Source organism: Bos grunniens, chromosome 19, assembly GCF_055505025.1.
Source record: "Bos grunniens cultivar Pamir isolate PY7600 chromosome 19, Bosgru_T2T1.0, whole genome shotgun sequence".
Lineage (NCBI taxonomy): Eukaryota > Metazoa > Chordata > Mammalia > Artiodactyla > Bovidae > Bos > Bos grunniens.
The window spans coordinates 32,653,395-32,665,208 of NC_141183.1; positions in this window are offsets into that span (position 1 = coordinate 32,653,395).

Below are 11,814 nucleotides of genomic sequence, written 5' to 3' on the forward strand. Positions count from 1 at the left end.
GTGTGCTCACTACTGTTAGGTGAGAAGAATCACAAATATTTAGCAAACAAGAGGATGGGGACTGTTTTACAAACACTTCCTCATGAGGGAATTGAGTGAATCAATTGAGTATTTGATTCATTTTTGCCTGATTTGTTTAAAATTCATTATATTGGGGATTGAGGGCCCCAAGAAAGCCAACAATTCTGTAAAATGCTGGAGGAAACACAAAAAGCAGTGGAGCGTCCTGCAGAAGTATCCCCTGCAAGTCCCTCGCTGACTTCATCAGCTGTGGGGCTCCAGACACACAGGGCTGTGATCACACAAGGCAGAGGAAAGAGAGTGTCACGGGCCGGATGGGGCTGGGGTGGGGGGATGTGGGCAGGTCTGGAGGCCTGATTGTTGCTGCTTGTGGTTACAGGTGATCAGGCTAGAATCAGCAGGTGCTGCCAGATCAGAGTGTAGACAGACCACCAGGGGCTGGGGCAGGGCCTTTCAGTGTGTGCCCTGCAGAGCACCAAGGCTCCCACTGTGGACACAAGGGTCTAGGGGGCTCCTGGCTTTTCTCTCTGCCTTCAACTAAAGCAACACTTGCTTTCTAAAAGCATTTTCTTTCTAAAAAAAAAAAGAATTTGAAAATGTGTAGTTTAGAACTAGGTTCCCATATCAAGCCTCTACAGGGGGAGTCAGGTAACAAACATGTGATGTCTTGGGACCATCTGGAGCTGGGAGGACTGCGTGTGTGGAGTGTGTCAGGAAACTTCCACCTTCCTACATGGTGCCTCTGTCTAAATATGAGAAGCTGTAACTCTCAACCCAAAGAGGAAGATGTGTCCACCCACGGCGGGACAGAGTGTGCGTCTAGGGGAGCACTTAGGCACTGCCTGGGGGGTCTGCCTGGGAAGGCATGAGGACTCCACTAGAGAGGGGGTGTTAGATTTGCACCCCTAAGGGCAGAGGATGAGGTGGTTGGATGGCATCACTGACTCAATGGACATGAGTTAGAACAAACTCTGGGAGATGGTGGAGGACAGGGAAGTCTAGCATGCTGCAGTCCAGGGGCTCACAAAGAGTCAGACAGGAGTTAGCAACTGAACAACAAGCCAACTCCCAGACAGGAGGAGCTGGGGACCAGGAAAAGTCAAAGAGGAAACTTCTTGGAGTTTGGGTAAGAGGGAACTAAATGGTCCTATAACCTAGCTGTGGACTAGAGGAGGAGGAGGCACTTGGAAGCAAAGTCAGGAGTTTTGTTTCAGATGGGTTGGGTTTGAGTTGCTGTTGGCAGGGCATTCTTGGGAAGACGTCTGAGAGACAGCAAGAAGTTCTGGTCTTGAACCCCAGAGAGGTCAGGGCTGGTGCAAGGGAGGCCCCATCTCCCAGCTCAATGGCCTTCTCCTGGGAACAACTCCAGCAGGAGGCATTCATCCACCCTTGGAAAATTCTCCCAGTTATCTGTTAGCCCAGCTTAGAGGTAGAGGAGAAAAATGGATCTTCTTTTAACGTTTTCATTACGTTCATTCTAAAATTATACTCTCCTGATTTCCAAGGACTTCCAGGGCTCGGTGTTGATACATCACCACATAACTTCACCCTCTGTATATAATGCGGAATTACTTTCACCTCGTCCAGGGCTCACTCCTGACATGGGATGTCAAACAGAAATAGAACATGCGTCTCCTGCATCTGGGGCTGAAACCTTACAGAGAATGCTGTGGGCTGCCATAAATAACCTCTGATGGCCCTGGAGAGGAGCTGGGCGTGCAGGCAGGGGAGGGTCACTGCAGATTTATGGCAGCAGGTCTGAAGGGCCCAGGGCGGCGGCCGGTGGCCTGCGGGAGGTCCAGGGAGCAGGCCTGTGGGGGGACAGCTGGGCCCAGGACTCTGACACCTGGGCATATCGAGAGCCCGTAACAGATGTTTCCATTTTCTGTTTTTTTTTTTTTTTCTAACAGTGACTTTCACCGTCAGAAGAACTGGGGGTCTCCGGAAACCTGGGTGTGCTTTCTGACAGGCACGTTCAAGCCTGACACCGAGAACACAGAGATGCCTTGTACTCTCATGGCTAAGACGTCCCCCAGTTGGCCTTAGATGAGCGAGGCCCTCCTGCCCGCTGACAGTTCCCCACATCCCAGCTCTTGGTTCATGTTTTCTCATCTCCTGCCCTCTTGTATTCCCTTTCCTCTCCCTCCCCACCCTCCCCGTCATCTCTTAGTGTTCCTACAAGAACCCCCTTCTGGGGGGTATGTTGCCTCTCAAGCCCTTTATTTTCTCACCTGCAAGATGAAGGTATCAGACACAGTGCTTCTCAAACCTGAATGTGCAAACGGTTCCCTGAGGATGCTGTTAACATACAGGTTGTGATTTAGGATCAGGACACCGGGATGGGGTCCCAAGAGCCTGTGGGTCTAATAGACTCATAGGTGATTTCAATGCTGTTAATCCCCCAGGTTCATGTTAAGCAGGAAAAAGAACCAACGGATCCTACCTGCTGGCAAAGGGCTATCTGCCAACAGCTCAGGCTCCAGTGGTCAATGCCACTGAGAGAACTGTGCTGGGGACTCTGAGGAAGAGAAGCGAGTAGAAAAACCACAGAGACTATCAATAAAACTGAAAGCTGGCCCTCTGAAAGTCTGACAAAATTGATAAATCTTTGACTAGACTGACCAAGCATGAAGGAGAAAAGACTTGAATAAAAATCAGAACTAAAAGAAGCAGTATCACTAATGATGTTACCAAAATTAAAAGGATTGTAAGTGAATAATCTGAGCAACCACAGACCCAAAACTTAAATAATTTAGATGAAATGGGTAAATTCCTGGAAAAATACAAGACATACAAAACCGATAGAAGAAATGGTTAACATAAATTGTTGTTGTTGTTTAGTCGCTAAGTCGCGTCTGACGCTTTTGCAACCTCATGGACTGTAGCCTGCCAGATTCCTCTGTCCATGCCACTTCCCAGGCAAGAATACCGAGTGGGTTGCCATTCCCTTCTCCAGGGGATTTTACCAACCCAGCGATCAAACCCAGGTCTCCCGCATTGCAGGCAGATTCTTTACCGTCTGAGCCACCAGGGGGAAATAAGAATAGTGGGAGAAGGTATTATAGATATCAGCTACAATCTCAGGACGTGAGGACTACAATTGTTATGAGAACTATCATTGTTATGGAGCGCATCTTCCTTCAGTTCAGTCATTCAGTCGCTCAGTCGTGTCCCACTCTTTGTGACCCCATGGACTGCAGCATGCCAGGCTTCCCTGTCTATCACCAACTCCCGGAGCTCGCTCAAATTCACGTCAGTGATGCCATCCAACCAACTCATCATCTGTTATCCCCGTCTCCTCCTGGTTCAATCTTTCCCAGCATCAGGGTCTTTTCCAATGAGTCATTTCTTTGCAACGGGTGGCCAAAGTATTGGAGTTTCAGCTTCAGCATCAGTCCTTCCAGTGAATATTCAGGTTTGATTTCCTTTAGGACTGACTGGTTGGATCTCCTTGCAGTCCAAGGGACTCTGAAGATTTTTCTCCAACATCACAGTTCAAAAGCATCAATTCTTTGGCGCTCAGCTTTCTTTATAGTCCAACTCTCACATCCATCTTCCTTATTGTTATGAATATGTCTATGTATATGTATCAACTATTTTTGTTCTCTTCTCTCCTTATCATCTAATATACATATATTAATAACAACTCACTTGACATCACATTATTTAAGATACATGACATCAAGAAGAGTGGACATCACCCACAGACTTTGCATCCTGGTCTGCAGAAAGGGTAAGCACATTTTTTATTGCACACAGGATTGCTGTATCACATAAGCTCGTGTGGGTGCAGAACGGGTCAAGACCTGGGTGGGGTAAAGAGTGATATTATATCAGGGTTATGGTTCAGAAACCACATGGACAGTGAAGAGGGGAAAGACGATGATTTCGGTGACTGGCCATGGATTTTAAGCAGGCTCTAAAGGAAGCAAGAACAGGAAAGGAGTGAGGAACAGTGAGAAGATGGTAAGATCAACGGATGGATGGGTCCGTGGGATCCAAGTGCCAGGTTCCACACCCTCCTCAGCAAGCCTTGATCCCTCTTCTGCATCTTATCCCGCCCTTGCCAGAGAACTGTGCTTCCTTCTTCCCTAGAAGCATCATGAGCAGTAAGCTCCTTCCGGTTTCCTTATCTCTACCTTCAAATATTTTCTCTTTCTCCAGCCTGCCAAGATTCCCTCTGGCCTCAGCAAGCTAGAGACCTCTCTCCTTGGAAAGAACCGCCTCTCCATCTTGCTCCTTACCTGGCATATTTGATCTTCTCCTCGCTGTCCTGGTTTCTTCCTTCTTGCCTTCAAATAATCACAGATCTCCCTATGTGGACAAGGATCTTCTCTCAAACTTCCGTCCGTTGCTCCTGAACACCCAGAAAGGGACCTCAACCCTGACCCTCCTCACCTAGTGAGTGCTGAGCATCCATGCTGTGGACTGATGTTGGTGTCCACCCAAGACCCATGTGTTGAAACTCTCATCCCCAGTGGGAGAGAATTTGGAGGTGGCCTTTGGGAATGATGAGGGTTAATGAGGTTGTGAGGGTGGTGCCCCCTGGTGGGATTGGTGGAAGAGGAGACGACATAGATCTCTGCGTGAGGACACAGAGAGAAGGTGGCCATGGCAACGAGTCGGCTTGACCCTGGACTTTCCAGCCTCCAGAACTGTGAGAGAGAAAAGTTTGTGGTTGAAGTTCCCCTGGAGTCACTAAGACAGACCCTGCAATGCTCATCTTCCTCCACAATTTAGCTTCCTCTCTGGCCTTCCTTTCCTCCTTTCTTTGTCTACATATCTTAGTGAATTTTCTCTTTTCCCTTTCCTTTAGTCGCAGCTGTTTAGTTCCAAGTCTTTTCCTGATGTTCCCTTGTTCTTCCAAGTCTATTCCTGCTGCTCCTCTGAGAGTCCACGCCATCACCATCTGAGATTAAAAATCTTTAATGACCTCCTGACTCAGAATCACCTCCCTCTAATCCATCCTGGATAGACGAATCTTTCTAGACCATTTGGGTCTTCTCTTGCTCAAAATCAGTCATGCCTCACCCACAGAATTCAAGACTAAGGAGTTTGGATTTTGACCTGGAGACAAATCTCTGCAAACACGGCCTCGACCTATCTTTTTAGATGTCCTTCCCATCACACCCCTCAAGGACCCTTCTGCCGCTGTCTGACCTGCCTTTCACCGTCTCAACACTTCCTGCACAAAGGGTCACTGTTGGCTTCGTCACGTCTTACTGTCTCATAGCCAGTGACTTTCCAGCCAGGAAGCACTGCCTCCTGCCTCATAACAACCAGAGGCCCTGCAGGGTCTGAGTGCAGTTCATCAACGTTTGCAGGGTCTTAACTCATTCCATTGACATTTTAGAACAACAACAACAAAAAGGACCCTCGCACCCTCATATGTAAGATCAAAGACAGAGCAACTGGCCTCAGCAAAAGGGATTCAGTAACCTCAGGGATAAGCAGGTAAAAATCACTTTATTCCTATCCTAGCGCCCTTTGCCTCACACAGCCTAGCTTCTGAAGTCTGTGCCTTTCATTCCAACAATGCGCTAAGCATTGCTCTGTGCTGGAAATAAACAACAGGAAGCACTGCCCGCGTGGAGCTACCGTTCCCCAGGAGGGAGACAGACCCTGAGCAAAATAAGTGGAATAGGTAGAATCTGGGGGATTACATGTCATGGGAGAAGGAAAGGAAGTGGGGTGGGGTGCTGCAGTTGTGGAAAGAGTGGCGAAGGGTGATGTGGGTACAGATAGGAAGGGAGGTGAGGGAGCTCTGTAGGCATCTGGGGTAAGAGCGTGGCAGGTCACGGACACAGAGGCTGAGTGGGAGCTTCCTGGAATAGTCAGTGGACAGTGAAGAGGTCCACGCGGCCAAGCTGAGAGGCTGAGTGGGGAACAAGCAGGAGACACAGTCAGAGGCATATGGAGACACCCCGGAAGGGTGGTGAGGTGGGACACAGGGGAGGTTCCTGAGCCGGGGACTGAGTGACACTACTGAGATCTGTAACAGCAGCCCTCTGCCACTCTGCAGAGAGTAAGCTACAGAAGAACAGAAGCGGGGGATCAGGGAGGAGCCCTGGCGATGGCCAGAGAGGAGATGATGGTGGCACGAGCCACGACGGGAGCTGCAGAAGCAGGAAGAGGTGGTCGGATTCTGGATTTATCCTGAAGGGCACGGCCAACACACTTGCTGGTGAGTTCAGTGTGGAGAATGAGAGAACAGGTTTAAAGGCAACAGGAAGGTTGGTTGAGCTAACGGAAGAATGCGGTTGCCCTGAACTAAGTCTGTTGGAGGAACAGGACAGGAGGAGATTAGGAGCTCAGTTTTAAACAAGAACACGAGATGCCTCACAGGCTCCCAAGTGGAAATGTTGTGTAAGAAGTTAGATAAATGAGCCTGAAGTCCAGGAGGATGATCTAGGTGGAAATATAAAGTTGAGATTTATCCACTTACAGGGCATACTTAAAGCTTGGAAACTGGGTGAGCTCGCCAAGAGTGTGTGTGTGTGTGTGTGTGCGCGCGCGTGTCCTTATTCTTGTGTGTCAGTATGTTTCTTTTTCACAGTGCCGATTGTCTGTATGCTGTAAGACCTGTGGATATCAGGGCATGAGATGTATTCAACAATATCTGGTAACCTACTCCTCTGTAAGCACAGATCTTAATGAAATGAGAAGTACAACATGAATTCATCAGCTGAGAAATGGAGGAGGGTGAGGTGACTTTCAACTCTACACAGACTTAGCCATGCTCGGAACTTAGTAGGCTTGTGACTAAAGTTGATTTTTTTCAACTGATTCGTTAATGAGCTGGTAAGTAAAAAGACTCTCAATCTTTAGATTACCAGTTACTTGCACAACAGTGAGCAAATCATTTCGTTTCTCTGAGCCTCTGTTTCCCAAAATGCGAAAATGGGAGCCTGAAACTAGAGGAGCCTCCACTCTAGCTCTCAGTCTGAGACAACCTCTTCTTAATTTGCTGGGAACTGTTTGTTTTTCAGCTATCTGGCTCCCCCAAGTGGTTGATGGAATGAATGCAACTTGCATTTTGTTGAGACACTCAGTCGTGTCTGACCCTTTGCAACCTAGTGGACTGCAGCTCGCCACGCTTCCCTGTCCTTCACCATCTCCCAGAGCTTGCTCAAACTCATGTCCATTGAGTCAGTGATGCCATCCAATCATCTCGTCCTCTGTCGTCCCCTTCTCCTGCCTTCAACCTTTCCCAGCATCAGGGTCTTTTCTAAATGAGTCGGCTCTTTGCATCAGGTGGCCAAAGTATTGGAGCTTCAGCTTCAGCATCAGTCCTTCCATGAATATTCAGGATTTATTTCCTTTAGGATTGATTGGCTTGATCTCCTTGAAGTCCTAAGGATTCTCAAGAGTCTTCTCCAACAACACAGTTCAAATGTATCAATTCGTCTGCGTTCAGCCTTCTTTATGGTCCAACTCTCACACCCATACATGACTACTGGAAAAACCATAGCTTTGACTATACAGACCATTTTTTGGCAAAGTAACACTTTAATATGCTGTCTGGGTTTGTCATAGCTTTCCTTCCAAGGAGCAAGCTTCTTTTAATTTCAAGGCTGCAGTCACCATCTGCAGTGATTTTGGAGCCCAAGAAAATAAAATCTGTCACTGTTTCCATTGTTTCTCCATCTATTTGTCATGAAGTGACAGGACCCGATGCCATGAGCTTCGTTTTATGAATGTACAGTTTTAAGCCAGTTTTTTCAGTCTCCTCTTTCACTTTCATCAAAAGGCTCTTTAGTTCCTCTTTGCTTTTTGCCATAAGGGTGGTATCATCTGCATATCTGAGGCTATTGATATTTCTCCTGGTAATCCTGATTCCAGCTTGTGCTTTATCCAGCCTAGCACTTCTCATGATGTACTCTGCATACAAGTTAAACAAGCAGGGTGACAATATACAGCCTTGACGCCCTCCTTTCCCGATTTGGAACAGCCCCAGTCAACCCCTGTGATTACCATTTTGGATGCATTTTCTCATTAACATTTTCACCAAAACACTAGGAGGCAGTTATTTCCTGTATTTTGAGCTCCCATACTATGAAACCAAGACACAGGACTCAACGTGGCAACAGTAAGTGATGATCCAGGATCCAAACCCAGGCAGTCTGAGAAAAGAGAGGGAAAACTCCCCAATTCATTCTATCAGGCAATCATAACTCAATGAAGAAGAAAGATGAGGAGGAGGGGGGAGGGGAGGGGGAAGAGGAAATAGCAGCAGCAGAGGGAAAAATCTTGGAAGAAAGTTGAAGACTACAGGTTTGTACCACTGGATTATGGATGTGAAAATTTTACATACAACTGTGGTTATTCTTGTAACTAAATAATTGTTTAAAGGGTGGTTAAATAATGGTTTAAAGGGTTCGATCCCTGGTTTGGGAAGATCCCCTGGAGAAGGGAAAGACTACCTACTCCAGTATTCTGGCCTAGAGAATTCCATGGACTGTACTGTCCATGGGGTCGCAAAGAGTCAGACACGACTGAGCGACTTTCACTTAAAGGGTGGTTGAATATTAGAAAAATCCATAAGTAATTCACCACAGTAACAGATTAAATAAGAAAAATCATATACTCTGAAACAACCACAACATTGTTAATCGGCTATACCCCAATATAAAATAAAAAGTTTACAGCTTGGGAAAAAAAGAAAAATCAATATTGATCTCAGCAAATGCATACACATCATCTGATAAACTTTAACCTCATTTACTAACCAAAATAAACTCTTCATAATTCTAGATAAAAGGAAACTTTCTCACTTGTGAAAGAATATCTACCAAAACAACAAACAAAACAGGGCAAAGGTCATGCTAAGCGGGGAAATGTTAGCTCCATTTCCATTACAGTAAGGAATAAGACAAACATGCCTGGTATCCCCATTCTGTTTACTGTGGGATTTGAGGTTATAACCAGTATAATAAGATAATAAAAGTGAAATTAAGGTTTAAGGAAAAAAAGAAGGAAGTATTCATTATCTGGAGATGTTATAACCAGTTAAACAGAAAACTCAAAACAAACTATAGGCCAATGATCAGAGGGAAAAAGGGGGGAGTTCAGCAATGTGATGGGTGTAGGATTAATACATCAAAATTCAATTAATTTCTGTGCTCAGTCATGTCCATGAGACCCCATGGACTGTAGCCTGCCAGGCTTCTCTCTCCATGGAATTCTCCAGGCAAGAATACTGGAGTGGGTTGCCATTTCCTTCTCCAGGGGATTTTCCTGACCCAGGGATTGGACCCACATCTTCTGCATTGGCAGACAGGTTCTTTACCACTAAGCCACATATAAAGCCCATACATAATTAATTTCTATATACAAATAAAAATATATTTAAACAGTAGATCACATTATAATCATACCAGATAATCTCAACTACCTAGTAATAATCTAAAACGTGCAGACCTCTAGAAAACATGATTTTATTGACATATTAAAGATTTAAACAAATGGAAAGACATATCATGTTTATGATGAAAGTAAAAGTGGAATTCGCTCAGTTGTGTCCAATTGTTTGTGACCCCGTGGACTATACAGTCCATGGAATTCTCCAGGCCAGAATACTGTAGTGGGAAGCATTTCCCTTCTCCAGGGGATCTTCCCAACACAGGGATTGAACCCAGGTTTCCCACATTGCAGGCGATTCTTTACCAGCTGACCACAAGAGAAGCCCGAGAATACTGGAGTGGGTAGTCTATCCCTCCTCCAGGGCATCTTCCCGACCCAGGAAAGCTATCAGCTGAGAAATGGAGAAGGGTGGGGTGATTTTCAACTCTGAACAGACTTAGCCATGCTCAGAACTTAGTAGGGTTGTGACTAAAGTTGGTTTTTTTCAAGTGACTTGTTAATGACCTGGTAAGTAAAAAGCATCTCATCTTTAGTTACCAGTTACTTGCATAACAGTGAGCAAATCATTTCTTCTGAGCCTCTGTTTCCCGAAATGTGAAAATAAGAGCCTGAAACTAGAGGAGCCTCAACTCTTGCTCTCAGAGAGAACCTCTGCTTAACTTGCTGGTAACTTGCTTGTTTTCAGCTATCTGGCTCCCCCAGGTGGTCGATGGAACAAATGCAACTTGCTTTTTGTTGTTCAGTCATTGGAGAAGGAAATGGCAACCCACTCCAGTGTTCTTGCCTGGAGAATCCCAGGGACGGGGGAGCCTGGTGGGCTGCCATCTATGGGGTCACACAGAGTCAAACATGACTGAAGCGACTTAGCAGCAGCAGCATTGACCTGAGGACTAATGTATGCATTCACTGCAATTCAGTAAGAATGCAAACAGAAGTTTCAAAGAACTTGATGAGATTATTCTAAAATCAGAGAAGAGATCAACACCTGGCATAACATCAAGAGGGGCTCCAATGACCCCTCCCTAACAAAACTAGTGAAAATTATTTTCTTTTCTATCTTGCTGCTGCTGCTAAGTCGCTTCAGTCGTGTCTGACTCTGTGCGACCCCAGAGACGGCAGCCCACCAGGCTCCCCCGTCCCTGGGATTCTCCAGGCAAGAATGCTGGAGTGGGTTGCCATTTCCTTCTCCAGTGCATAAAAGTGAAAAGTGAAAGTGAAGTTGCTCAGTGGTGTCCGACTCTTAGTGACCCCATGGACTGCAGCCTACCAGGCTCCTCCGTCCATGGGATTTTCCAGGCAAGAGTACTGGAGTGGGGTGCCATTGCCTTCTCCACTTTTCTATCTTAAGCCTCTGCAAATAGTCTTAAAGGCAAAGAACACAGAAACATCTAATCAGGAAAACCTACAAAAATTCAGCAAGAAAAGTGAGTCGTGGTATTTGAACCAAAACCAGTTCACCACCCCCTCCCTCAACACAGTTCAACAAAGGAGAGACTCCACGGCACAATGCTGCAGCCAGGGCCACAGGGTCCCTCTTCCCTGGTCCCCAGTTAGATGGCTTTCTTCAACAAAGAGTAGGACTTGAACGAATTTCCCATGCTGCCCACAGCCACCTGGGCCAAGTCCCAGGTGAGTGTGATCAAGACAGGTGGGCTCCCCTCCTGCAACATGAACCCTGATGGCTAGGATCCCCTCCCAGCTGAAAAGGCCATGATCGTCACAAGGAAAAGGTGAAATTATATTTCTATCCCACACCATTTACAAAAATCAATTCCGAATGAGTTCAGAACTTGAACGTCTGAAGTAAAACTTTAAAACTCTTAGTATAAGATGCAGAGTTAAACCTTGTGATTAAAATCTTAGTCTTTCAAATAAGATGCAAAAACCATGAATTATAAAATACTGATGTCCGTCTGAATAACTGATGTTCGTAACATTTGTTCATCAAGATACCTTTTAAAAAGTGAAAAAAATAAGTTACCAAGAAAAGGTATTTTCAGTATACACACCCAGGAGCAATTTGGATCGATAATATAGAAATGACAATAACTAAAAATAAGTAACCCAATGAGAAAATGAGCAGAGACATGAATGAGGAAACACATCTGGCGAATAAATGTGTCTACAGGCATCTCATCATTAGCGACTGTCATATCAAGGTCACCTTTTAAACTTCTTCTATTGGAAAAAAAACTTAGTCTGAAATATCAAATGCTGGAGAAGATGTAGAGAGTAAATTAGTGCAGTTACTTGGAAAACAGTTTGGTATTATCTCTCAAAATTGAACATTCAATGCATGCTTTACGATCTAGCAATTTGACTCCAGCATGGGTCCAAAGGAAATTCTAGCCCTTGTGAAGCAGGACACAAGGACAAGAATATTCACAGTGGTACTGTTCACCTGAGAAAAATCTGGAAATAAACAAAATG